Genomic DNA, 25,883 nt, shown 5'->3' with positions numbered 1-25,883 from the left:
GTATTCTGTATTATAATCAAAACATTAATGTAATATAATAAGAGATATTGTATAAGTAAATCAAAGCATTTATGAGATATAATAGGGATATTGTGCAAGTACATCATAGTATTCAAAGAAGTTGGAATATTGTGCATTAAAATCATGTTGATTGACTATTACTTGTGCATTAATAAGGTTAATTCCCTTAACATATTTATTCAAATTATTGTTTTTACACTAGGATAATTATGTGTGGATTTATGAAAATATCCCAAAAATCATGGGGATTTTGGCCTTGAACCACCAATTTTATCTTTGTTATGCTCTCAGATTTATCTTCGATATGCTCAGTACCGACCAAAATCCCAGAATGGTACAATAGCTCTTATGGACAAAGATTATATGAACATAATTTTGTAAATAAGTTGGAACACCTTTAAAAGTGTTTTGTTTAATTTATTTTTTTTATAATAAAAAAATTTGTCAAATAAGAATGAAACCCCAAATTTTTCACTCTAATCATGAATTCCCTCCATTAGCATCCTAAGCAACTTAAACTCCCTCTAAAAATCTTGTACTTTAACCATTTTCAACTATGGACTTTTGATAAGTTTGCTTCGTCAAGTCCAAATGTCCTTGGTAGTGTCACAATTAACTTGGAAAAGATAGATTTTAACTTTAGTAACCTTTACTCAATGGATTGCTTGTTGGTTTACCAATTGAACTCCTACAACAATAGGAATTTCGTTCTCTACCAAACTCCAGTACCTTTTATCTCAATATATTTTTCATCATCATATGGGTATGGTAGGTTGGAGTTTTCTTCTACCATTGTTCTTTTGATAAAAAAAAAAAAACTTTTGATAAAAAAATTTTCAAAAGTTTCCTCTCTCACCAAGACAGTGTAATTTATTACCTCTCTGATCTCCCTAAAACGAAACCTTGTGAGAAGCTCTAACACAAAAATGTCAAACAGATACATGAAGGGAACACTACGTGGCATTACTACAAATTATAGAGGCGCTTTATAACGATTTATAAAAGAATAAAAAAATATTCCACTAATTCTACAAGCAAAAAGTACATTAAGAATTATTCTAGTAAAGAGATAAGGAGACCTCCTAAATTAGAACAATCAGTCTCTTTTCCCCCTATGTATTCAGGACTCTAATTTATATTGATTATCTCATATCTGTAATAATTCATAATTAAATCATAAATAAGGGGTTTCTTCCTAATTTTTCTCTAGTAATTAGTTAAATTTTGAATAACTTTTTTCTCAAAGTGGTTGTATGCATGTGGGCTCTTTGAGATTATAAGTTTTGGAGATCCCACATCGACTAGAGATTAGGACATTTCATTGTATATAAGTGGGTGCAAACTTCAACCTTATGAGCCGGTTTTATGAGGTTGAGTTAGGCTTAAAGTCCACTTCTTAACAATAAGGGAGATAATATTCATGTAAAGGAATAAAGACATCTAAAAATACATATATTTTTTATTTCAAATGGTATAAGTAAGGTATATTTTGTAGAAGAAATAGTTAAGGTTATAATTTAAAATTCACAAAAAAAATAGACGAAATAGCACAAATTAATTTAGAGATTATAATTATAACTTCTAAGAGTGTGATCCTGCCGGCAACTCGAACGTGGAGGAATCGCTTGTAGCACTCTCTGTCCCGTCTACGCGACTGTGTTCTCTGCAGAGTCACCCTCGGAACCTTCACTTGGATCTCCAAACGTGACCTGCAAAACACACAGACGGCGCCTCTAGCGGCCGTTTGCACTCCGACGATCAAGTTAGTCCATAGAACCACCAAATGAGAAAACTAGTAGTGTGTGTGAAAAACTCTTGCTCTCTATCTTTCGTCCCCCTCCATCTCTCCCTGATTCCCCCTTTTATGTCTCTCTCTCTGTTTCTGGGCATAACAGAATTCTGTTATGCTTTTCAGAGACAGTGTACCTGCAGAATCAGTAGTGAGAGCGTGAGAGTCTGTGCATGTCTGCACGTCTCTGCGCTTGGCTGCGCCTGTCTGTACCCTTAGTGGTACGGAGTGCACTTTTGTCTGGACCGCACCCCTCTCAGATGATGACACGTGGAGGCCTGCAACTCACATCTAAACACACACGTGTCACTTACTGGAAGGGCTCTAGCGCTTCTCTTTTTGTGCCTAAGTTACGCCCTTGCGGAGTAACTTAGGATATTTCTCTCATCTGGGTAAATCGCATACTCTTAGGAGAACGTCAGGTGTGGCTGGTCTAGGCACACTCACCAAACGTTGCTCTCTGCGTATACAGCTTACCCTTCACGGTGCCACGCACGTAATGGGTTGAGGGAATCACCAATCACTGACTGGTTTACTAGTTCCCTCAGGCCACTCTCGTGCATGATTCCCTGAGATGTGCTCATGCGAGGTCCATGCGTAACGCTCTCGCTAGGAACCTCAGTCCCAGTTTAATTGCGTGTAACACGAGACCCCGATGACAATGCACCCGATGACTGATCAGTGCTTATTTGCTTCTCGCGTTCTGCCCCCAGGCGTTAGTCTGAGAACTGGTCTGTTGGTGGCCACTTGGCTGCTGACCACCGATCACCATTCTGGATGATCTGTCCCCTGACATCTCTGCCGCCTGATCTGTCGGTGGTCACCTGGTCACTGACCCCCGATCACCGCCCTTGGCGATCGCCTCCCTGGTCTCTCTGTCACCTGGTCCACGTGTCACCCTGCGAGTGGTCCACGTGGTTACCTTTGCTGACGTCATCAACTACCGATGACCGATCGGATCAGAGTGTGTTTTTAAGTTCAATAACATAGCATAGTTAGAACTTGTAACAACGTTAAAACTAATAACGTTCAGATCCCCCAAAGGTTTTCTTCTCTTTTCTCTCTCCATATTCTCTTTTCTTTCTTATCTTTTAATTTTTTCTCTCAATTTTCATCTATTTTAGAATCTAATCAGACAACGTTGTAACTGAGGAGTTAAGGAACATTTCTACTCAATCAAAATTTCAAACAGAGTAAGTTCATTTTTGCTCTAAAGATCCTTTGTTCTCTATTTTTCCTTAGGATTTAATCATCAATCTTGGTGAAGTCAGTTGAGAAGGGTATGTTGAACAAGATGCTTTGATGTCTCCAAATCCAAGACGAAAGCTTGAAGACCTTGTTGTTGGGTGTGTGTGTGTGTTGTGTAGTTGTTTGAAACTTGTTAATTCACTCCTTAAGTTGATCCAAGTTCATTTGAATCTTTAACCTTTTGAAAAGATGTGTTTTCTAAAAAGCTGTCAAAATTTCAACAGGTTGTTTTTCAAAACAACAGGTTGTTTTACCTTAGCAGTTTTTGAAAAACTTGGTTGACTTTGCTGTCAAACCAAAACAATCGATTGTTTCGACAAAACAACCGATTGTTTTCCTGAAAAACCTTAACAAAATTCTGTTAAGTGGTTTTAATATGTTTTAAATGATCCTAACTACCTTGGATCCTTTATTAAATGCTTTTGACCACTTGGTGGGTTTATATAAAGGTGGTTTTACGCTCCTAATCTGAAAGTAAGAAAAAGAGTTTATTAAAAACAGTTTTTCCAAGATTTGAAAGAGGTTTGGATCATTCTTAAGTGTGTGGAATAGGATTGGGTTGTAATTCTGAACTTTAAGCTTTGTAATACCCAGGTGAATTCTATTCCCTTCTTCTTTGATTACTGTATTTCTGTAGTTGTGTTGCCAAGGAGTGTTGTGTGTTCTTGAGGTGTTCAAGATCAACATTCTTGGTGTGGTTTGCCAAAGGTAGTGTGTTTCTTGAGGGGTTCAGGGTCACTACTTTGGTGTGTGATGTGTGTAATCTGGTTTTGATTGCATAGTGGATTACCTAGTGGTTTCTGGGGACTGGATGTAGCTCTTGGTGTAAGAGTGAACCAGCATAAATTTGTTTGTGTGATTTTCTCTTTCCCTGATCTCACATATATTTGTTTTAAGTTGTTTTTATTAATTGCTGATAAAAACAACCGATTGTTTCGACAAAACAATCGATTGTTTTTCTGATATCATCTTAAAATAGTTTTGGGTATTTTTTTTCTTGATTATTTTCTCTGTAATTCAACATTGATTTTCATTATATCTTCAAAGTTTGCGAAAATCCCTTTAAGCCATTCACCCCCTCTAGTTTAAAGCCATACATTCTAACAATTGGCATCAAGAGTTAAGTTCTTGAAAGTTATTCAAGTTTTGATCATAAATCTTTTTTAAATGGCTGAAAAGTTTTCTTTTGGGGAAGGTGCCTGTTTAAGCAAACCACCTTTGTTCTTTGGTATGAAATATGAATTGTGGTGCATAAGAATGAAATTCTTTGTTGAATCTATAAATAGAAAAATCTGGAATGTTATTACAAATAGCTATCCCATGCCTATATCTGAAAATGTTTCTTCTAAAAGAGAACATCTTGATTGTGTAGCTATGAACATCATTGTATCTGCACTTGATTCTAATGAATTGCTCAAGGTTTCAGAATGTAGTTCTGCCAAAGAAATGTGGAATACCCTTGAAGAGTTTCACAAGAATCCAAGGAGTGCCTTGATGGACAAAGAAGAATCTTCTGCTGAATCTTTCTCTCCAAAATCCAGAAACGAGGTTCGTCTTATGACAAAAGAAGAATCTGGATCAAGTCAAGCAAGAAGGAAAAGAAAGCAAAATAAAAAAGAAGCCAATCTGGGTTTGATTGCCAAAGAAGAAGATGATGCAAGTAGTGTAAGTTCTTGTCCTTCTTTAAATGCTAAAATTATAGTCAACTTCTTCAAGCTTTTAAAGAAACTCATAAGGAAGCTAATAAGTTGGCCCTTTTAAATAAACAGTTGAAATGTTTAAACAACTCATTGGAAAATAGAGTCAAGATCTTGGAAGAAGAGTTGAACAATTCAAAAACTGATTTTGAAAATTTGGAAATGATTTACCAAAACTCTTCTTGTAAGTGTGTTGATTCAAGTTTTTGTGAAAATTGTGAATCTCTTCAAAAGAATGTTCACTATCTTTTAAAACCCATGGACAAGTTTTCCAAAGGCCAATCCAATCTTGAAACCGTTCATGCTTCTCAAAAATGTGTTTTTGGCAAAGTTGTGTTGGGGTTTAATCCAAACAACAATAACAGATCTGTTTCAAAACCCTTTTCAAGTTTCTTTGAAAAACAACCTGCTGTTTTATCAAAACAACCGGTTGAAATTTTTCATTACTGCATGAAAAGGGGCCACACTATTAGATTCTGTAGAGTAAGAAGGTTTTCTGTTCCTAAAGGTATTTTGAAATGGGTTCCTAAGGTTCCTACTAACATCATTGGACCCAAATTCATAAGGGGACCAAATCTTGCTTCTTAATCTTTTCTTGTAGGTATCCTTGGCAGCCAAGAATCACTTTTGGACTTGAAGAGTGACTGCTAAAGGGAAAACCATCAAAAGCAAAGTTTGTCTCTGTGCTTGTACTTTCAATTGTATATGTGTTGTAAGGTTCTTTGAATGTCATGAGACATCCTTGGCACATGCATAATATTGATCAAAAGAGAAACTTCAAAGAGAGTATGTGTGTCTTCATTTCTCAATTTATGTAAGTGTGCCTTGTGACCATATGAACATCTCAAAGTCTTCTTTTTGAGTGAATCTATTGGGGTTCTCTGTGCAAAGGTATGAACAAATTGCATACTGCATTTTCATCAATTTAAAAAATAATTTTTTGTTATGAAAAATGTTCTTTTTGTTGTCACAGTAAAACAACCGATTATTTTTTCGAAACAACCGATTGTTTTTCTTCTGACACCTCTGTATAATGCTGCCAAGTTTGCTTATGTATGATTAAACCTATTTCTCTTTTTCAAAATCTTGCTTTTGGACAAATATACATTGAATGTGCCTCGGAATCTGATAATAAAAGATTATATCCACTTGTTTTCTTGAAAGCTCTATGTCATGTTCTATTCTTGAAATGTCATCATTGTTTGTACTGCTAGACTACTCTATTATCATTCTGTTTTATGCTTTGTACAACCCTTCTCTTTGTTTATTTGTAGATCAACTAGGGAGAGCTGTTTATGCTTGATTTGGTTGTATAAGATAGCTTTAAAAATGATGCATTATGTTGTTGCTTCTCTGCACTTGAAAGCACTTGATTACTTCAATTTTTCTGGTTTTTCTGCTAATGTTGTATATGTAGAAGACTGGTTTGTGTGTGTCTTGTTATCTTGCTGCTATACTTGCTTTGTATATACATCAACTCTGTGTTACATGACCTTTCAAGTACAAGTGTTATGATGAAGAATGATCAAAGTAATGCTTATGGTTCAAGAGCATATACACCTTACTCATATTCTTGACAAGTTAAAATTCATGACCTATATAAAGGAACTTCAAGAATAAAGAGTCTGATTTGGTGTTGTAGATGGCTTATAACTGTGGAGGAGTTTGTCCATGTGGTGTTTGATGAAATCATTCATAGTGTTCTACAAAGGTTTTATGTAGAAGAAGATGAACAGAACATCACCTTGGAGAAGCTGGAATCTTGTCCAGAAAAACAACCGATTGATTCTGCGAAACAACCGGTTGAAATTCTGCAACAGGAAGAGCTGCCATGCTCTTAATCATCATAGTTTTGCTGCACACAAGTCTAATTTTGGCACTGGTTTTTATGGTTATTTGACTGGTTTTTCTGCTCAAAGGCTTATGCAGAAAACTGGTTTTCTTTGCCTTAGTATCCTGCTGGTATACTTGCTTTGTATATGCACAAATTCTGTTTTGCAGGACCTTTCAAGTTCAAGAACAAAACAAACAAACCAGGGATTTGTCTTCATCAAATAGGGGGAGATTGTTGAACAAGATGCTTTGATGTCTCCAAATCCAACACGAAAGCTTGAAGACCTTGCTGCTGGGTGTGTGTGTGTTGTCTAGTTTTTTGAAACTTGTTAATTCACTCCTTAAGTTGATTCAAGTTCATTTGAATCTTTAACCTTTTGAAAAGATGTGTTTTCTAAAAAGCTGTCAAAATTTCAACAGGTTGTTTTTCAAAACAACAGGTTGTTTTACCTTAGCAGTTTTTGAAAAACTTGGTTGACTTTGCTGTCAAACCAAAAGAATCGATTGTTTCAACAAAACAACCGATTGTTTTCCTGAAAAACCTTAACAAAATTTTGTTAAGTGGTTTTAATATGTTTTAAATGATCCTAACTACCTTGGCTCCTTTATTAAATGCTTTTGACCACTTGGTGTGTTTATATAAAGTTGGTTTTATGCTCCTAATCTGAAAGTAAGAAAAAGAGTTTATTAAAAACAGTTTTTCCAAGATTTGAAATAGCTTTGGATCATTCTTAGGTGTGTGGAATAGGATTGGGTTGTAATTCTGAACTTTAAGCTTGTAATACCCAGATGTATTCTATTCCCTTCTTCTTTGATTACTGTATTTCTGTAGTTGTGTTGCCAAGGAGTGTTGTGTGTTCTTGAGGTGTTCAAGATCAACATTCTTGGTGTGGTTTGCCAAAGGTAGTGTGTTTCTTGAGGGGTTCAAGGTTACTACTTTGGTGTGTGATGTGTGTAATTTGATTTTCATTGCATAGTGGATTACCTAGTGATTTCTGAGTACTGGATGTAGCTCTTGGTGTAAGAGTGAACCAGTATAAATCTGTTTGTGTCATTTTCTCTTTCCCTGATCTCACATATATCTGTTTTAAGTTGTTTTTATTAACTGCTGATAAAAAGAACCGGTTGTTTCGATAAAACAACCGATTGTTTTTCTGATATCATCTTAAAACAGTTTTGGGTATTTGTTTCCTTGATTCTTTTCTCTGTAATTTAACATTGATTTTCATTATATCTTCAAAGTTTGCGAAAATCCCTTTAAACCATTCACCCCCCTCTAGTTTAAAGCCATACATTCTAACAGGGTAATCCTCTCAACTTATTCTATTATATACTGAATTTTTGTTATGTTTGGATAACTTGCATTAAAACCTTAAATCTTGAAGCTGATCCAGACTTAGGGGATAAAAGTCTAAAAGTTGGATGTGGAGGGGACATGGTCCCAATATTTAATTTATCTTGCAGGGATGTTGTTTGTTTATATATTGTGTTGTTTGTTTATATATTGTTTAAACTTGTAAAAATATTATATTTTGATGGTTTAGAATTTAAATGTTATTTGTTTATGTTAAATAAGATTTTAAATATTGTGGATTGTGTTTTGAATGATATTGTATGATGAAAATTATATGGAATTGAATTCATACATTTGGGATAATGTACAAACTTATGTTTATTTGTGTATTAAGTATTGATGTCTATGTGGTAACAGAGATCTCCGAGCTTCACTGATGATCTAAGTCACATAGATTAAGATATCAGGTGGTGAGAACCTGATGGGAGAATTCATGCACACCGTGACATATGAGATACACGACTTGGATTGGGTGTTAGTCTCTGGTAACACTTAATTAATACGGGTCTTCTGGAAGAGATGTTATTTTGTTTGTTGAATATCCTGGATGGTGTAGATCCATGTGAGATCTATGTGATCGTTTTATGTTGGGTTTTGAAGAAAATTGAATAATTGAGAAATTAATTGGTTTTCTCTTTTGATTGAACTATGTATATTATAAAAAATTATTTTCACTAGCTTACCCTTGCTTTTTTTGTTGTGTTGTAAACTGCGATGACAGTACTATGTACACAAGTAGATGATCATACAAGTTTTGAAGGTTTTGGAGGGCTTTAGAATGGTTTTTTTGAACCTTATATTTTAAATATTTGTATATCTATAAGTCATAACCTTGTAATAGGAATGTTTTGAAATACGCCAAGTTTGTATAGAAACCAGAAGAAATTGTATTGTAATTGTTAGATGTTATTTTCTGGGGTGTTACATTTAATGGTATCACAGCGGTTCATCCTTAGGATAACCTGAGGGTAGTGGGTTTATTTTGTTTCTCCTGCGTGTAGATTTTTGTTTAAGTTTAATCTCAAGACTTAGTTAAAAGTTTTTAATAAGGTGTTTGACAAAGTTATTTTCTTGAAATCTTGTTTCTGTTTGAGTCAAATTAGTTGTTATGAATAAAGATGAAAGTATTAAGAATGAAAAGAATATTGATAGAGTGGTGAGGGTGCACACTCATGAATAAATCAAAATGATTTTCTATCTTAATTCTAAATAATTAGAATACATTTTAGAGATAAGTCTTGATTGGTTTTGTATCTATTTTTTGTGATTACTTCTTTTAAGTTAATTTGTCTTAAAGATGTAGTTGGAATTTTTTAGAAATTTCTAATCCAATTTTTTATGTGCTTAGTAGATGGCATGTAGACCACCTATTCCTTCTTCACCAGTAGATATGCCCAACTTAGCTCAGGCAATAGAGACGATTACAACAACCTTGCAACAACAGAGTTCTACTATGAAACAACAGCAGCAGGCCTCCCTTCATCAACTAGAAACAACTAGATTAATAGTAGAAGCATCTCTCTAAGTGGATACCATTTGTAGTTTAATAAGCCTAACCATATCCTTAGCATCATCGGATACAATGGAACACCATTTCTTTTCTCCTTCATCATTTATGTAATGCATTAATGAATCTTTCACATTTAAGCTCATAAAATAAAAGAATGACATTCATAAGAGCTAAAGTTGCTCAATGGCCAAAACTGAATTTATAACGGCTACTTACTTAAGAGCCTATATAAAACAATTTGGAAAGAAGAAGAAAATCAAGAGATCACGTTGTATTGTGTTGAAACTCTACTGAAATATCTGCATCCATCAAAAGGTTCATTAAGAGCATTGTGTAAAATAACACACATAATGCATACAATAATGCACATCATAAGGATCTTTTAATTATTGTATCGACCAGGTCATCAGGCGTGATGACGTGTCTTGCACGTGCTCGAGTGGGGCGTGCTCAATGGAACGCATAGGCTAGAAAAGATGAATGGCTCGGAAGTAGGCATAGTCGCCGATCGGTGGATTGGAGCACGTCGCCTCGAAAGTAGGCATAGTCGCCGATCGGTGGATTGGCGTTCTCCGATCTCTAGTGTGCGTAACCGGCGGTCACCAGAATTGCGTCGTACTCGCCACATGAGAATGCTAGGAGATCGGGTGGTTTACACACCGCCACAAGGAGCACGTCGCCGGGTCTCCCAGCGAACTTAGTTAAGGCTGTCGAAGGCTCAGAAGGGTAATTCCAAGCGTGTAAGTTCAGTAAGACGATGGTGGCACCAGCTTGGGGCATGAAAGTTGAGTGGGTTGGGGGAAACACCTTGCTCATCAGCGACAGGATTCCCAGAGCGGACGTTTGTTGGTGGCAAGGTTTCCCCAGCTAGAACGTGCATGGCGTAGCAATAAGGAGGGTGCCATTCGCGATGAGCGATATCACAGAGATGATGCACTTTGTTGCATCCGATACTCGCCTTGACGGGTGGTGTTTCACAGTGCATTACGTGCTGGGTTGCTCTTTGAGTTGAGGACTTAGCTATGCGGCTGGTTACTACACTGGTTGGGAGCAATGGAGAAATGACGCTCAAGTTGCCTTAGCTCAGATGACGACACGTGTAGGGCTGGGCGCTACCTGCTGTCCCAGCCCAGATGGCGACACGTGCAGGGCTGGACGCGAGCCATGCGTCCAAAAGCATAACGGCCTGGAGAGAGAAGAAACCCAGCTATAAAGGTAACTTTAACAGAATCTGCAGAGGTATGTTTTTCATTACGGCTGATACTGCTAAGGTTGTGTGCCTATAGTACGGTCCTACAGAGCATATTCTCTCTTAGTTTTTGGGTGTTCTTGCCACTGACTTGAGCATCGGAGCGCACCGGCCGCAGAGGCGCCACTGTGTGTTTTTCAGGTTCTCAGAGAGGCTATCTGTGGAGTGGACTTGGAGGGCACGTGGTGTCAAGCTGGTGAGGAAGATCATGACGAGGCAACGCTCTTGCGCTGAGTCAACCGGCAGGATCATCTGGCGCCCACCGTGGGGCCGTATAAAAGGTGATTCCAAACCATAGTTTGTGTTCGTGGTGCTTCAAGTGTTTTCTGTTCGACTGCTCGCTATCGCAGTCGACTCCTGGAGTTCTCACCGTTTGTTTGAAGTTCTTTGAGCTGCTGAGTTTGCTGAGGAAGGATGAGGACAACGCGCTCCAGTTTAGTTGTGCCATCAACAGACGAAGATGTTGTGTCCATGACGCAAGTGATGGACATGATGAGGACGCTGCAGAAGAACGTGGCTGCATCGCGTTCTGAGCAGGAAAGAATGCACGAGGCGCTGGTGGCCTCACAAGCAAGGAACGAAGAGCTCAACAGGATCAACGAAGAGCTGCGCAAAGCCCTTCAGGAGCGGGAGGAGCGTGTGGTAGGGGACAGATCTGCACCCCCATCTCCACCACGCAGCTTTCCTATGCCATTTTCTCAAGAGATCATGGACTCGGTAGTCCCGGCTAACACCGTGGCAGTGAAAGCGTCTTTCACTGGGGTGGAGGACCCTGAAGCCCATCTCACGGCGTTTCATACTCAGATGATGCTCTCGGGGGGCTCAGACGCGATGTATTGTAAGGTGTTCATGAGCACTTTGAGCAGAACGGCGTTGGACTGGTTCGTCAGTATACCCACTGGCCACATTACCACGTTCCAACAGTTTTCCAAGATGTTTGTCGAGCAGTACATAGTGAACAAGGCGCCACCTTTGGTGTCTTACGACTTGTTTGATATAAGGCAGTACCAAGGGGAGTCCTTGAAGGATTTCCTGAACAGATTCAGAGCTCGGATAGTTCGTTTGCCAGGAAAGGATGAAGAGATGTTCGTGCACGCCTTCAAAAAGGGCGTGTTGCCTGGGCCTTTTAGTGAGTCGCTCATCAGGAGCCACCCCGCCACGTTCGCCGAAAACCGGCGACGTGCTATGGCTCACATCGCCGCCGACAGCAAGGTCACCGAGAAGAGAGGAAATGTGGCCCCAACTAAACCACGCGCCCAAGCAAGAGCACAACCTCAGAGGGTAATGGAGGCGGCGGCGGAAAAGAGGGATCAAAGGACGCGTCATCCTTACGACCCTAAGAAAAATAAGAGGAAGGGACCAGGGCGCCCCAGGGAGAGTAATCGCCCCCCGATGTATGAGTTTGTGATGGGTCTGGCTGATTTGATCGCCATCCCAAACATAGCTGCCAGGCTCAAAGTGCTTGAGAAAACGGCGGAGAAGATTTTGGGGCCAAAGCCAGACGCATGGTGCGAGTTCCACAAGAGTTTTGGCCACTCTATCAACTCATGTTTGGCTCTGGGACACTAGCTCGCCGAGCTGGTCAAATGTGGTTTCCTGAAGGATTACTTGTAGGAGAAGCAAGCGGACCAAGCATCAGGGTCTCAACCGGCGAGCAGCGGAGGGCAACAGCACGAGGTGCCTATTCACGGCGAGATCCACACCATAGCTGGCGGATTCTCCGGCGGGGGGTGCACAGCGTCGCAACGAAAGAGGTACGCGAGGTCGATAATGTTAGTAGAAGTCTTTGAGGATCACTCGCCCGACGTGGACATCACGTTCAACAAGGGGGACCTCAGGGAAGTGGTGCCTGATGACAACGACCCTATTGTGATCTCGCTTGTCACGGCGGGAAGGACCGTCCACCGGGTACTGGTTGACCAAGGAAGCTCAGCAGATGTGATGTTTTGGCCAACCTTTCATAAGTTACAACTGTCCCCTGATCAGCTAAGACCATATGGGGGTTGCTTGTATGGTTTTGCCGGCGACCAAGTGGAGGTGAGGGGGTATATCGAGCTGAGGACGACCTTCACCGATGGCTTGGCCTCACGAACGGAGAAGATCAGGTATCTTGTTGTAAACGCCCCGTCAGCATACAACATACTGCTGGGGAGGCCAACGCTCAACAGAACGGGAGTTGTGCCTTCGATAAGGCACATGAAGGTCAAGCTGCCGTCTATGGAGGGTATGATCATCACTATTTGCTCCGACCAGAAGGAGACAAAGAAGTGTTACGAAAACAGCCTTAAGAACAAGAGGTCTGTGTGCCACGTAACCACAACGCCTCCCCCTGCCGTGGAGCCGGAGCGCGAACCCCGGCGAGTTTCGGATGCGGCGTTAGAGGTGGTCACCGAGGGCGATGTGCCGATGGGGAATGTAGAGGCGAGGTCGGAGAGAAACTGCTCGGAGACCGCCAGAGAAACCGGTATCGCAAGGGCGCTGATCGCCAGCGAGAGGAAACCTCAGCCAGTAGAGGAATGGCTCGAGAAGGAGATCAGCGGTAAGGTGTTTAAGTTGGGAAGAACCCTGGATAGCAAGACGCAAGACCAGATCGCCGAGGTAATAAGTAGACACTAGGATGCGTTTGCGTGGGCTGCTTCAGATATGCCGGGGATCGACCCCGATTTCTTGTGCCATCTTTTGGCAATGGACCCCCAAGTCAGGCCCATCCACCAAAGAAGAAGAAAATTCAATGAGGAGAAGAGACAGGGGATCAAAGAAGAAACGTGGAAACTACTTGCAGCGGGCCACATCAGGGAAATCCAATATCCAGAATGGCTCGCTAACGTTGTCCTGGTCAAGAAGAGCAGCGGGAAATGGCGGATGTGCGTTGACTTTACAGACTTAAACAAGGCCTGCCCGAAGGACTCTTACCCTTTGCCAAGCATTGACGCCCTAGTAGACAGTGCATCAGGGTGCAAGCTGCTCAGTTTTCTGGATGCCTTCTCGGGGTACAACTAAATCAAAATGCACCCCATGGACGAAGAGAAGACCGCCTTCATGACGGAAAGGTCATGTTATTGCTACAAGGTAATGCCCTTCGGGTTGAAGAATGCAGGGGCCACATACCAAAGGCTGATGGACAAGGTGCTCGCGCCCATGCTCGAAAGGAATGTGCAGGCATACGTCGACGACATGGTCGTGACGTCCCTGGAGAAAGACAAGCACGTCACAGACTTGGAAGAGTTGTTCATCACAATAGCCAGGTACAAGCTAAAACTGAATCCTGAAAAGTGCGTTTTTGGTGTAGAAGCAAGGAAATTTCTGGGGTTTCTTCTGTCAGAGAGGGGAATTGAGGCTAAGCCCGAGAAGTGCGCCGCCATTTTGGCAATGAGGAGCCCCGCCAATGTGAAGGAGGTGCAGCAACTCACGGGGCGCATGGCCGCCCTGTCTCGGTTCGTATCGGCAAGCGGAGAGAAGGGCCACCCATACTTCCAATGTTTGAAGAGGAACAACAGATTTGTTTGGACAAAGGAATGTGAGGAGGCCTTCGTAAAGCTCAAGGAATATTTGGCGAGCCCTCCAGTTCTGTGCAAGCCCCAAGACATAACACCCCTCAGGCTGTACTTTGCCATAACTGAGAGGGCGATCAGCGCAGTGCTAGTGCAGGATCAGGACCAGATCCAAAGGCCTATATATTTCGTTAGCAAAGTCCTGCAAGGCCCGGAGGTGAGGTACCAGGCCTTAGAAAAGGCAGCATTGGCGGTTGTATTCTCGGCGAGGAGATTGCGCCATTACTTCCAGAGCTTCACGGTACTGGTGATGACTGATCTGCCAATCCAGAAGGTTTTGAAGAAGCCCGATGTGGCTGGAAGGATGGTGAAGTGGGCGGTCGAGCTTTCGGAGTTCGACATCAAGTATGAACCCCGGGGATCGGTCAAAGGGCAAGTCTTCGTCGATTTCGTGGTCTAGTTGTCCTTCGAGGTGGTACAGAACGCCGAGGGTGAATTTCGCTGGGTACTCTCTGTTGATGGGTCGTACAACCAGCTGGGCAGCGGGGCTGGGATCATTTTGGAAGGGCCCAACGGAGTGTTGATAGAGCAGTCATTGAGGTTCGCTTTTAAAGCAAGCAACAACCAAGCAGAGTATGAGGCTTTGATCGCTGGAATCCTGTTGGCTAAGGAAACGGGGGCGAGAGTGCTGATGGCCAAGAGCGACTCGCTGTTGGTCACAGGGCAAGTAACTGGCGAGTTCCAAGCCAAGGACCCGCAGATGGCAGCCTATTTGGAGTACGTGCAAGAGCTAAGAAGATCTTTCGCTTCATTTGAAGTGGTGCACGTGCCAAGAGAACAGAATGCCCGAGCTGACTTGCTAGCCAAGCTCGCCAGTTCGGGGGCAGGCAGAGGACTGTCATTCAAGAAACTTTGAAAGCACCTCGAGCATTCGTGGCAGACCACCAAGTTTTCCACGTTTGTAGATCAATGGGAAGACCGGCGAGAAGTCATAGATCCCTAACGCAGGAAACTCTGAGGGCGCCGAGGGTCAGAGCGCGCCCAGCGGAAGGGGCAAGATCGATGCAGGTTTGCGCTGTCCACGAGCCAGACACGTGGATAACGCCTTACCAACGTTATTTAGCGGATGGTGTGCTTCCAGTTGACTCAACTGAGGCCAGAAAAATAAAGAAGAGCTCCAGCAAGTTTACCCTTATTGACGGCGAGCTGTACAGGTTTGGATTCACACACCCTCTTCTTGTATGTATACACGGAGAGAAGTGCACGAGGATTATGGCTGATCTCCATGAGGGAATTTGCGGGAGCCACATTGGAGGTTGATCGCTGGCGACAAGGACTATCCATGCAGGCTATTACTGGCCCACGATGAGAGAAGATTGCAAGAGATACGCCCAGCGTTGCAAGCAATGCCAACAGCACGCCGATTGGCACAAGGCACCCCCAGAAGAGCTGAAGTCGATTTACAGCCCCTGGCTGTTTCATACTTGGGGAATTGACATTCTGGGACCCTTCCTTTTGGCGATCAGGCAAATGAAGTATTTGGTAGTGGCGATTGAATACTTCACCAAGTGGATCGAAGCAGAGCCAGTGGCCCAGATCACCGCACACAAGATCGAGAGCTTTGTATGGAAGAACATAGTGTGCCGGTTTGGTGTGCCTAAACGCCTGGTGTCAGACAATGGGACTCAGTTTGCAAGTCACCTCTTGAAAAAGTTGTGCGAAGAGGTGGGGATACAACAGGTGTTTGCATCCGTCGAGCACCCACAGACGAATGGCCAAGTGGAGTCTGCCAATCGGGTGTTGCTGAGAGGTTTAAAGAGAAGATTAGAGAAAGCTAAGGGATCGTGGGCTGAAGAGGTACCCCGCATAGTTTGGGCATACCATACCACTGAGCAGTCAGGAACCCACAAGACCCCCTTTAGTCTGGTTTATGGATGTGATGCGATGATTCCAGTAGAAATCCAGGAAAGCTCGCCGAGATTCCAGAACTTCGTGGCGGAAGACTCGAACGAAGAAAGAAGAATGAATCTTGATTTGCTGGATGAGGTCAAGGAGGAGGCGAGAGTGAAAGCCGAAGCAGTGAAGAGAAGAGTTGAGCGAAGGTACAACTCTAAGGTAATGTCAAGGCAGTTTAGAAGCGGCGATTTGGTGATGAGGAAGGCCCATCAGTATGAGATGCAGAACAAGTTATCACCCAAGTGGACGGGACCGTTCAGAATAACCGAGGCGCTCGGGAATGGCGCCTACCGCTTGGAGACGTTAGAAGGAGGGGCGATTCCTCGCACTTGGAACGCCACACATCTCAAGCTGTATTACAGTTAAAGCCTTGTAAGTAAAGACGAATGTGAAGAGATTTGAATAGTCTCTGTTAAAACAATTTCAAGGGGGCACTCTTTTTTCCCTAAGGAGGGTTTTTAATGAGGCCACCCAATAAAGAAGAGTTTTTCAAAGTTTAAAGATTCTAAGTTTGCATGCTTATGGCTTTGAGAGTTTTTATTACTCGTATGTGATCTAGGGCAACAGTAAAGTCATATTGCATGCTTCAAATAATAAAAGTTTTAAAGTCCCCATCGTTCTTCGGCGATCGGTGGCAATAGTTGAAGTTTTAAAGTCCCCATCGTTTTTCGGCAATCGGTGGCAATAGTTGAAGTTTTAAAGTCCCCATCTTTTTTCGACGATCGGTGGCAATAATTGAAGTTTTAAAGTCCCCATCGTTTTTCAGCGATCGGTGGCAATAGTAGAAGTTTTAAAGTCCCCATCGTTTTTCGGCGATCGATGGCAATAGTTGAAGTTTTAAAGTTCCCATCGTTTTTCGGCGATCGGTGGTAATAGTTAAAGTTTTAAAGTCCCTGTCATTTTACGGCGATCGGTGGCAGTAGTTAAAAGTTCTAGAGACCTCGTCGTCTTTTGGCGATCGGAGGTACCAGTAGTGCAAAAGGCCCTCAGCGCTCTCGTGCGTTTTGAGGCAAGAGAAGAAGTCCTCCTCGCCCTTGAGCGAGTGCAGGCGAGAAAGAGAATAAGTCTTACTTGCTAGAGAGAGCATGGGCGAGAACAGATTAAGAAGTCCTACTCGCCTAGAGCGAGTATAGGCGAGAGTTCAGAACAAGATAACAGTTAAAATCCAGGCGCCTAGTCCTTGAGCAGGGGTTAAGGGATTCCTTCGGGACGCCCCCTCCTCAAGTATGAATAGCTAGCCCCGGTACCAGATAACAGTTAAAATCCGGCCACCTAGTCCTTGAGCAGGGGTTAAGGGATTCCTTCGGGACGCCCCCTCCTCAAGTATGAATAGCTAGCCCCGATACGAGATGAGATTAAAGGTCCTCAGTGCATCCAGAGGAAGAGGAGATATAACCCCTGGGCAAGTTGAGGCACCAGAGAAAGTCCTCCTCGTCTTGAGCGAGTTCAGGTGCAAGAACAGAATGCAAGACCTCTGTGCGTAAGCAAATTAAGGCAAGTTCGAAAGTCCTCAGGGCATCCAGGTAGCCCCTGGGCAAGTTGAGGCACCAGAGAAAGACCTCCTCGCCTTGAGCGAGAGTAGGCGAGAAAAGATAAAAAAGACCTACTCGCCGTGAGCGAGAATAGGCGAGAAGAGATTAAAAGTCCTCCTCGCCTAGAGCGGGTGCAGGCCAGAACAGATACAAGACCTCTTTGCGAGGGCGAATTGAGGCGAGATTGCAAGTTTCTCAGTGCATGCAGGGGGAGAAGAGAAGGATCTGAAAGGCAGCTCTACCCCCAGATGAGGGAACAATGGTCAAGGTCAAGTTGTTTCAGATTAAAGGCTCAGGGAAGGCAGAGGGGGATCCGTTGAAGGCAGCTCTCCTCCCAGAATGAGCAGAATTGATAGCTCAAGGAACGAGGCCGCTCCCCAGAGGACGCCTTAGCAGATAAAAAAGGAAAGAAGCCCACGGCTTTGTGATTGAAGCTCGAAAGAAGAAGTACGCGGCGAGAACTAAGTTAGCAGATTTAGAGGCGATGACATAGAAGTGCGCATGTCACTTGGCAGATCAAGCGAGCTAGATTTCAGATACTAAGACTGGCCCACGCCTACTGCCTAGTAAGTGATTTTGCATTAAATGTTATTGTTATAAACTAATAGTTTGTCTAGTTACGTTGATTCTCACAGAGCGCGTCGCCTCGGAAGTCGGCATAGTCGCCGATCGGTGGGTTGGCGTTCTCCGATCTATAGTGTGCGTAACCGGCGGTCACCAGATTTGCATCGCAGTCGCCACATGAGAATGCTAGGAGATCGGGTGGTTTACACACCGCCACAAGGAGCACGTCACCGGGTCTCCCAGCGAACTTAGTTAAGGCTGTCGAAGGCTCAGAAGGGTAATTCCAAGCGTGTAAGTTCAGTAAGACGATGGTGGCACCAGCTTGGGGCATGAAAGTCGAGTGGGTTGGGGGAAACACCTTGCTCATCAGCGACAGGATTCCCAGAGTGGACGTTTGTTGGTGGCAAGGTTTCCCCAACTAGAACGTGCATGGCGTAGCAATAAGGAGGGTGTCATTCGCGATGAGCGATATCACAGAGATGATGCACTTTGTTGCATCTGATACTCGCCTTGACGGGTGGTGTTTCACAGTGCATTACGTGCTGGGTTGCACTTTGAGTTGAGGACTTAGCTGTGCGGCTGGTTACTACACAAGAATGACGTTCAAGTTACTCCAACCTAGATGATGACACGTGTAGGGTTGGGAGCAATGGAGAAATGACGCTCAAGTTGCCTTAGCTCAGATGACGACACGTGTAGGGCTGGGCGCTACTTGCTGTCCCAGCCCAGATGGCGACACGTGTAGGGCTGGATGCGAGCCACGCGTCCAAAAGCATAACGGCACGGAGAGAGAAGAAACCCAGCTATAAAGGTAACTTTAACAGAATCTGCAGAGGTACGTTTTTCATTACGGCGTATAGTGCTAAGGTTGTGTGCCTACAGTACGGTCCTACAGAGCATATTCTCTCTTAGTTTTTGGGTGTTCTTGCCACTGACTTGAGCGTCGGAGCGTCACCGGCCGCAGAGGCGCCACTGTGTGTTTTTCAGGTTCTCAGAGAGGCTATCTGTGGAGTGGACTTGGAGGGCACGTGGTGTCGAGCTGGTGAGGAAGATCGTGACGAGGCAACGCTCTTGTGCTGAGTCAACCGGCAGGATCAATTATGATTCTCACACATCATATTCAATTATAATAGAGATAGACACTTACATTGATCCATGAGATTCCTTATGTGAGCAGATCTTTAATCTCTTTATCTCAATCTATCTCTTGCAATTCCTTTCTTTTCACGTTCTTTCTTATAGTTAGCCATGAACAACTTCATTTGTTGAGACAAAACCCGTTTCTATTCTTTTCCAATCTCCATCAGATTAGGTTTTTATTAGGTACCATAAGATATATATAACTTCTCACATTAACCAATGAGCCTTTATATCTTATTAAATCATATTCAGGCCCAAAGCTCAAAATCTAATTCATATGAGTCACATTATAATATTAATTAACATAATTTCTAACACATTATTCATGTTCTATTACTTAACTATAAGAGAGTGTACAAATAGCACAAACGTCAACAGGCGAAAATCTTCCCTAATGAACAAATTATTTCATATGTTGATCATTACTCATACATTTCTTGTATCTTATTCAGGCAAGAATGATAGTTTGACAAAAAATACTCGATTATTAGTCAAGTGTGGTTGTTATTCAAAAAATACTCATTTGAGTTGGGAATGACTTATGAAAGAATACTTGGTGAAGTCAATAATGACTTGTACAAGAATACTTGGAGAAGTCAATAGTGACTTATGATAGAATACTTGTAGAACATGGGAGCTTTGATGATTCAAATTTGTGTTAAAGGTTGAAGTTGTGCTGTTTTTGGTTTGAGCTTAGTCTAGGTTGTTTAGAATGCTTGTAAAGATCATTCCTAGTCCCTTGCATAAGCTAGTTCAATCTATTTTAAAAGAGAAAAGTGTTTTTCTAAGCAAAGAGAAAAACAACCGATTGAAACCACAATATATTTGGTTGTTTGTGACTTAGCTTAAGTGAAGGTTTTCAAAACTGTTTTTGACTTGGTTAAATAACTGACTAAGCAACTTTTCAAAACCTGTTGGATATGTTTTCAATTGGATCAAAATTGTTTTGGCTCATGATTGACTGCCTCAAACAACTAGTTTTAAGAGCTATAAATATGGCTTCTCTTTGTATTTCAAAAACAACAAGAAAACACATTTACAATGAGATTGAAATTATTTTGATAAGTGATTCAAATCAAGTTTTGCAAGATTGCTAAATAGTTGTGTACTGGTTCAAGGTCTGATCTTAGGAGCTCTGTGATTCCTGTAAATTCAGGTGTAATCTGTTCCTTTCTGATTCTTGTATTTTTTCTTTTATAAACTTGTGAAGTGTGTGAAAACTTGTAAGGTCAGAGGGCGTTCTGACTAAGGTTGTGTGTTTAGCAAAAAGGGTGAGTGTTCTTGTGGTATCAAGATCACCTCTTTGTGATTGTGTGTATTGTAATCTGTGATTGGTTACTAGTGGAACCCAGTGGTTGTTCTGGGAACTGGATGTATCTTAAGGTTAAGTAAACCAGTATAAATTGGTTGTGTAATCGCTCTCTCTCTCACTCCTTATAAACTGTTTCATTTCATTCTGTTTTTGTTTCTGCCATAAAGAACTGGTTAAAACAAAGTTTAAACCGATTGAAATTCTGTAAACAATTTCTTTTACATTGTTTGATTGGCTTCCTTGATTACTTCTTCTGTGATTGTTGTTAAAACTTCATTCTTGTCCAATCTTTTAGAAAATCTTTTAACAAATAATTCACCCCCTCTTGCTTAAGCCATTAATTCTAATAATTGGCATCAAGAGCTAGGTTCTTGAAAAATATTCAAGTTCTGTTTTTCTGAAAACTGCTTTAATGGCTGACAAATTACCTTTTGGGGAAGGTGCTTCCATAAACAGACCACCACTGTTTTGTGGTGTGAATTACCAGTTTTGGAAGGTAAGGATGAAGATTTTCATGCATTCCACAGATAAAGGTATTTGGGAAACAATTGAAAATGGTTCCTTTATTCCTCAAGTTAAAAGAGATGATGTCTTAATTGATAAGCCTTCATCTGAATGGATTGGGGCTGAAAGCAAGAAAGCAAAATTTGATTGGATTGCTAAAAACATAATAACCTCTACTTTGAGTTGTAATGAGTTTTTCAGGGTATCACATTGCACTTCAACAAAGAAGATGTGGACCATCCTTGAAGTCACACATGAAGGAACAAATGATATTAAGAGGACAAGAAAGCATGCTCTCATCCAACAGTATGAGCTTTTCAGAATGCAGAAAGGGGAGACAATTTGTTATTTGCAGAAAGGTCACTGTCATTTCAGAGTCAAAGGATTTAACATCCATGACAACTACTTCTTTGTTTGGTAAGCTAAGGGAGCATGATCTTGAGATGAATAGGTTGGTTGTCCAAGAAAGTGAGGACAAACACAGCAAGGGCATTGCACTTAAAGCTGCCAACTAGAAAAGGCAACAAGACTCAAGTGATAGTGATGAAGATACCATGAGCTTTCTGTCAAGAAAGTTTAGCAAATTCTTGAAAAAGAATAAAGCTCAAGCTTCAAAGAGGTACAGTTCTAAGAAGCCAAATGACTTTAATCTTAACAAATATACTTGTTATGGTTGTGGTGAACAGGGTCACATCAAAGCTGAGTGCCCCAATAATGAGAGCAAGGAAAAAGCTGATTTCAAAAGTGAAAGAAAAGGAAAAACCAAGAAGGCATATATAGCATGGGATGATAATGAGATATTCTCCTCTAGCCTTCAGAAGATGAAGAAGCAAATCTGTGTTTAAAAACATCTTTATCATGAAGGACGAGTTCATCTTCTTCAGTCAAAGGTAACAATTACTATCAACTACTTGAAGCTTTCAGTGAAACTCATGAAGAATCTAACTGATTGGCTCTCTCACACAACCGATTGAAAGGTTTGAACAACTGGCTTGAAAATAGAGTCAACATATTGGAAGAAGAGTTGGAAAAATATAAAGTTGATTTTGAAAACCTGGATTTGATTTACAAAAATCTGCTTGCATGTGTGACTCAAAGTTTTGTGAAAACTGTGAAAATCTTGAAAGAAAGATTCACTACCTTTTGAAAACTGTGGATAAGCTTACAACTGGAAAATCCAACTTTGAGAATGTTCTTGCATCTCAAAATTGTGTCTTTAGAAAATCAAGCTTAGGAGTTTATCCACAGAGCAAAGAGAATGGAATTTCAAAACCTTTTTCATCAGTTCCAGAAAAACAACCGATTAAAAGTGTCCTGACCAGTCCTCGGTTATCGGCCTAGAGACTGACCGCAGACATCGCACACCGATGCTTGGTGATGGAAGGGGGCCACGAGGTGAACCCCAGACGTACTCACCAGGAGATTGGTTAGTCTTTGGACAGTGGTATTCTAAGCCCGATGTTGGAGATCAATATCGAACCTCACCAGTAGAGGGAGGAGATCGGACATCGGTCGTCAGAACGTTGCAAAGGGCCACATAAGGTGGGCCCTAGAGTTTTGTTAAGATAACAGTTAAAGACAAGAGATATCTGGGAAGCCTAAGTCACGAGGGATCCATGCACGTGGTGTGTATGACGCATGAAGGCGTAACACGTGTGGATAATCCTGGGAGGCGTTAAGGCCCGTCAGGATTAGGGTTTCCAGGGAAAACTGCATGCATGGCACGTGAATACTTAGGGCACCCACGAAGCAGATGGCGCTAGAGATTAGGTGCACAAGCTGGTACCCAAGCAACCACTCTGTCATTCGTTGCACTCCTATTAAGGGAAGTTCATGTGCCAGATACGCTAAGATTCTATGAATAGCGGCGCTAGGACATTCTCCAAGGAACCCTAGTCAAGGGTAAGAACACAAAGGTAAACCCTAGTTTCAGCCTATATAAAGGGTGCCAAAACCCTAGCAAGGTATGTGGTTTTTAAGACTGAAGCTAATATACACACTTGGTGTTTCTTTACCCTAATACTAACTTGAACGTCGGAGTGCAAACGACCAGTAGAGCGCCTCTTTGTCTTTACAGGTGAGAGGTTTCTTGAACAAGAAGGCATGATTCTTAGGTAAGATCGAAGGGCCAAAGGCTGTCGTTCGAGTCAACCGACGAAGCGAGTCAACCGGCAAGAACAAAAAGAATGAAACAACCGGTTGTTACATGTTTTTACTGTATGAAAAGAGGTCATTCAGTTAGACTATGCAGGTTTTGTAAATCTCTTGTTCCTAAAGGTATCTTTAAATGGATTCCAAGAAATTTTGATGGTTCCAAGGATAAATCTAACATGAAAGGTCCCAAGATCTTTAAGGGATCAAATATTGTGATTTGATAAGCTTTTCTTTGCGGGTTTTTGACTTCAAATGAAGGGTCAGTAAGATCATGATCTCATGGAAGCAAATTAGCAAGACAATGCCTTGTTCTGATATTGTGTACTGCTTTCATATGTGTACTTTAAAATTTTGATGAATAACTCTTTGTTCTTCCTATTGTTGAATATTTGATTCCAAATTCAATTCTGAATTTTCATTATTTTGTTTTTGGATTATGTTTGCTTTGTCTTCAATTTCTATACAAATCTATGTGGCTTAAAACCTGAATGCTTGTATGTTCAATGGTTGTTAAAAGAATTTGTCTATCTCAAATTTTTTCACCGGTTGCAGAAATTCAATCGATTGTTTCAACTCTGTCAGCACTGGTCAAATCTATTTTTGATTCAATGTGCTTTAAACTGATTTTCTTTTCAAACCCAATGACGTGTGTGGTCAACAATACTTTAATTACAACCTAGAATGCAAATTTCCACTACAATAATTGCTCTTCATGGAATATATTCCTCTAAATCTTGGAAATTAAAACTACTTTTAAAGTTTGGTCAAATCAGCATGTGTTTTTTGTACCTTCTGTTATGATTGACAGAAGTGCTTTATGGTTCTGATTTGATTCTCTTTTCTTTTTTGAAAACAACCCACTAAATGAAAAACATTGACTAATTATTGGGGCTATATATGTGAAGCTATTAGTTGTTATTTTCACAAAGAACAACCTGTTTTTCTTCCTTTTTCTCTCTGCTCTAAGTTTGTTTCTGCAGTGTGCTTTCATCTCTCTCTACCTGATCTTTGGATTTAATTCCTCTATCCTCTGAGAGAATGAAAACAAGGGTTGAAAGGAGTGGTGGAAAGCTAGAAGGCTGGTTCTCAGGAGAATCATAATTAATAGACAAGTGCCTACATGAAACCAGTAGGAAGATTGTTAACACTCCAAAACTTGTCACTTTCACATGGATGAAGGAACATAATCTTATTGTGGTGAGAAGTCTTCTAAAAGAGCAAAGGCTAAAGAGGTTCCTTGAGCTTTCTGGAAACATCTACCTAAATTTGGTGGTATTTTACACCAACCTTCAATTCAATGGTGACAAACTCTCATGTGAAGAGGGTAGACATTGTAATCACCAATGATGTGTGGGCTGCCATAACTGGGCTCAAGTTCTCTGGAGTAAGGATTAACAAAGGAAATCTTGGGGTGATAGAAGAGTTCAACAAAATGCAATTCTACTATAATTGTCTTAAGAACCCCCTCTCAAAGGTAAGAAACTTTTCTGTTGGAGGGCTAAAACTTGATGAAAGGCTCATTGCCTTCATTGTGTCATGGATTATCACACCAAGGAGGAGCAATCATTCCACTCTCTCTGAAGAAGACTTATTGTTAATCTACTGCATCATGAACAAAGTGAAGCTCAACTGGATTCACATCATAAAAGACCATATGCAAAAGGCCATAAGGTTAAGTGAGTTCCACTATCCCTATGCCATATTGATTTCTAAATTTCTACATTATTTTGAAGTAGATATTGAAGAAGAACTGGTTGAGATTATAAAGCCTTCAAGTGAGATCAATATTGGATCCCTAAGCAAGATGGGGTTTACCAAGATTGGTGGGAGATGGATAAGCAAGGATGGTGACCAAGCTGACCCTAGTGGAACTAATGATGGATAAGAACCTGAAGCTGCAACAAATCAACAGGAACTTGCTGTTGAGACTCATGAAGCTGGTCCTAGTGATGGTCACATGGGAGAAAGGATGACTTCAATGTCTCCTTTTGAGAGGCTAATGGTAAACCGAATTGACACCTTCATTGAAAACCAGAGAAATCTTCATGAACTGTGTGAATCAAGGTTTCACCATATGAATTCAAGGTTCCAAACCTTGAATGAGCATATTGAAGAAGTTCAAAACCAACTTCTGGACCTACAATATGGCATGAATGATTGAAGGAAACTGAAGTCCTTCATTTAAATTGTTGGTTTATGTTTCTGAACAATTTTTCTCTCTTTTATGCTGTTTTTAATCCTTCTTTTTGTCTATTTGTGAAGACAAATAGGGGGAGAAGTGTTTGGGATGTAATATTTTAATATCTGCACCTATTTCTGTTTTTGAACATTTCTATAACTGCAATAATTTCCTTTTGATTTAAAATTGAAAATTTGATACAAATTTTAATCGGTTATTCCTGCGAAATAACCAATTGTTTTTATGTGCTGGACCTATGCATGTTTGGCTGGTTTCTCACATTGATTTGGTTGATGTTCCTCACTGGAAATCAGCTAGTGGAAACTAGTTTGTGGTGCCTGATTAACTAG

The sequence above is a fragment of the Phaseolus vulgaris genome, chromosome 3, assembly GCF_051622355.1.
Source record: "Phaseolus vulgaris cultivar YP4 chromosome 3, ASM5162235v1, whole genome shotgun sequence".
Lineage (NCBI taxonomy): Eukaryota > Viridiplantae > Streptophyta > Magnoliopsida > Fabales > Fabaceae > Phaseolus > Phaseolus vulgaris.
Note: the sequence above shows the minus strand (reverse complement) of the source record.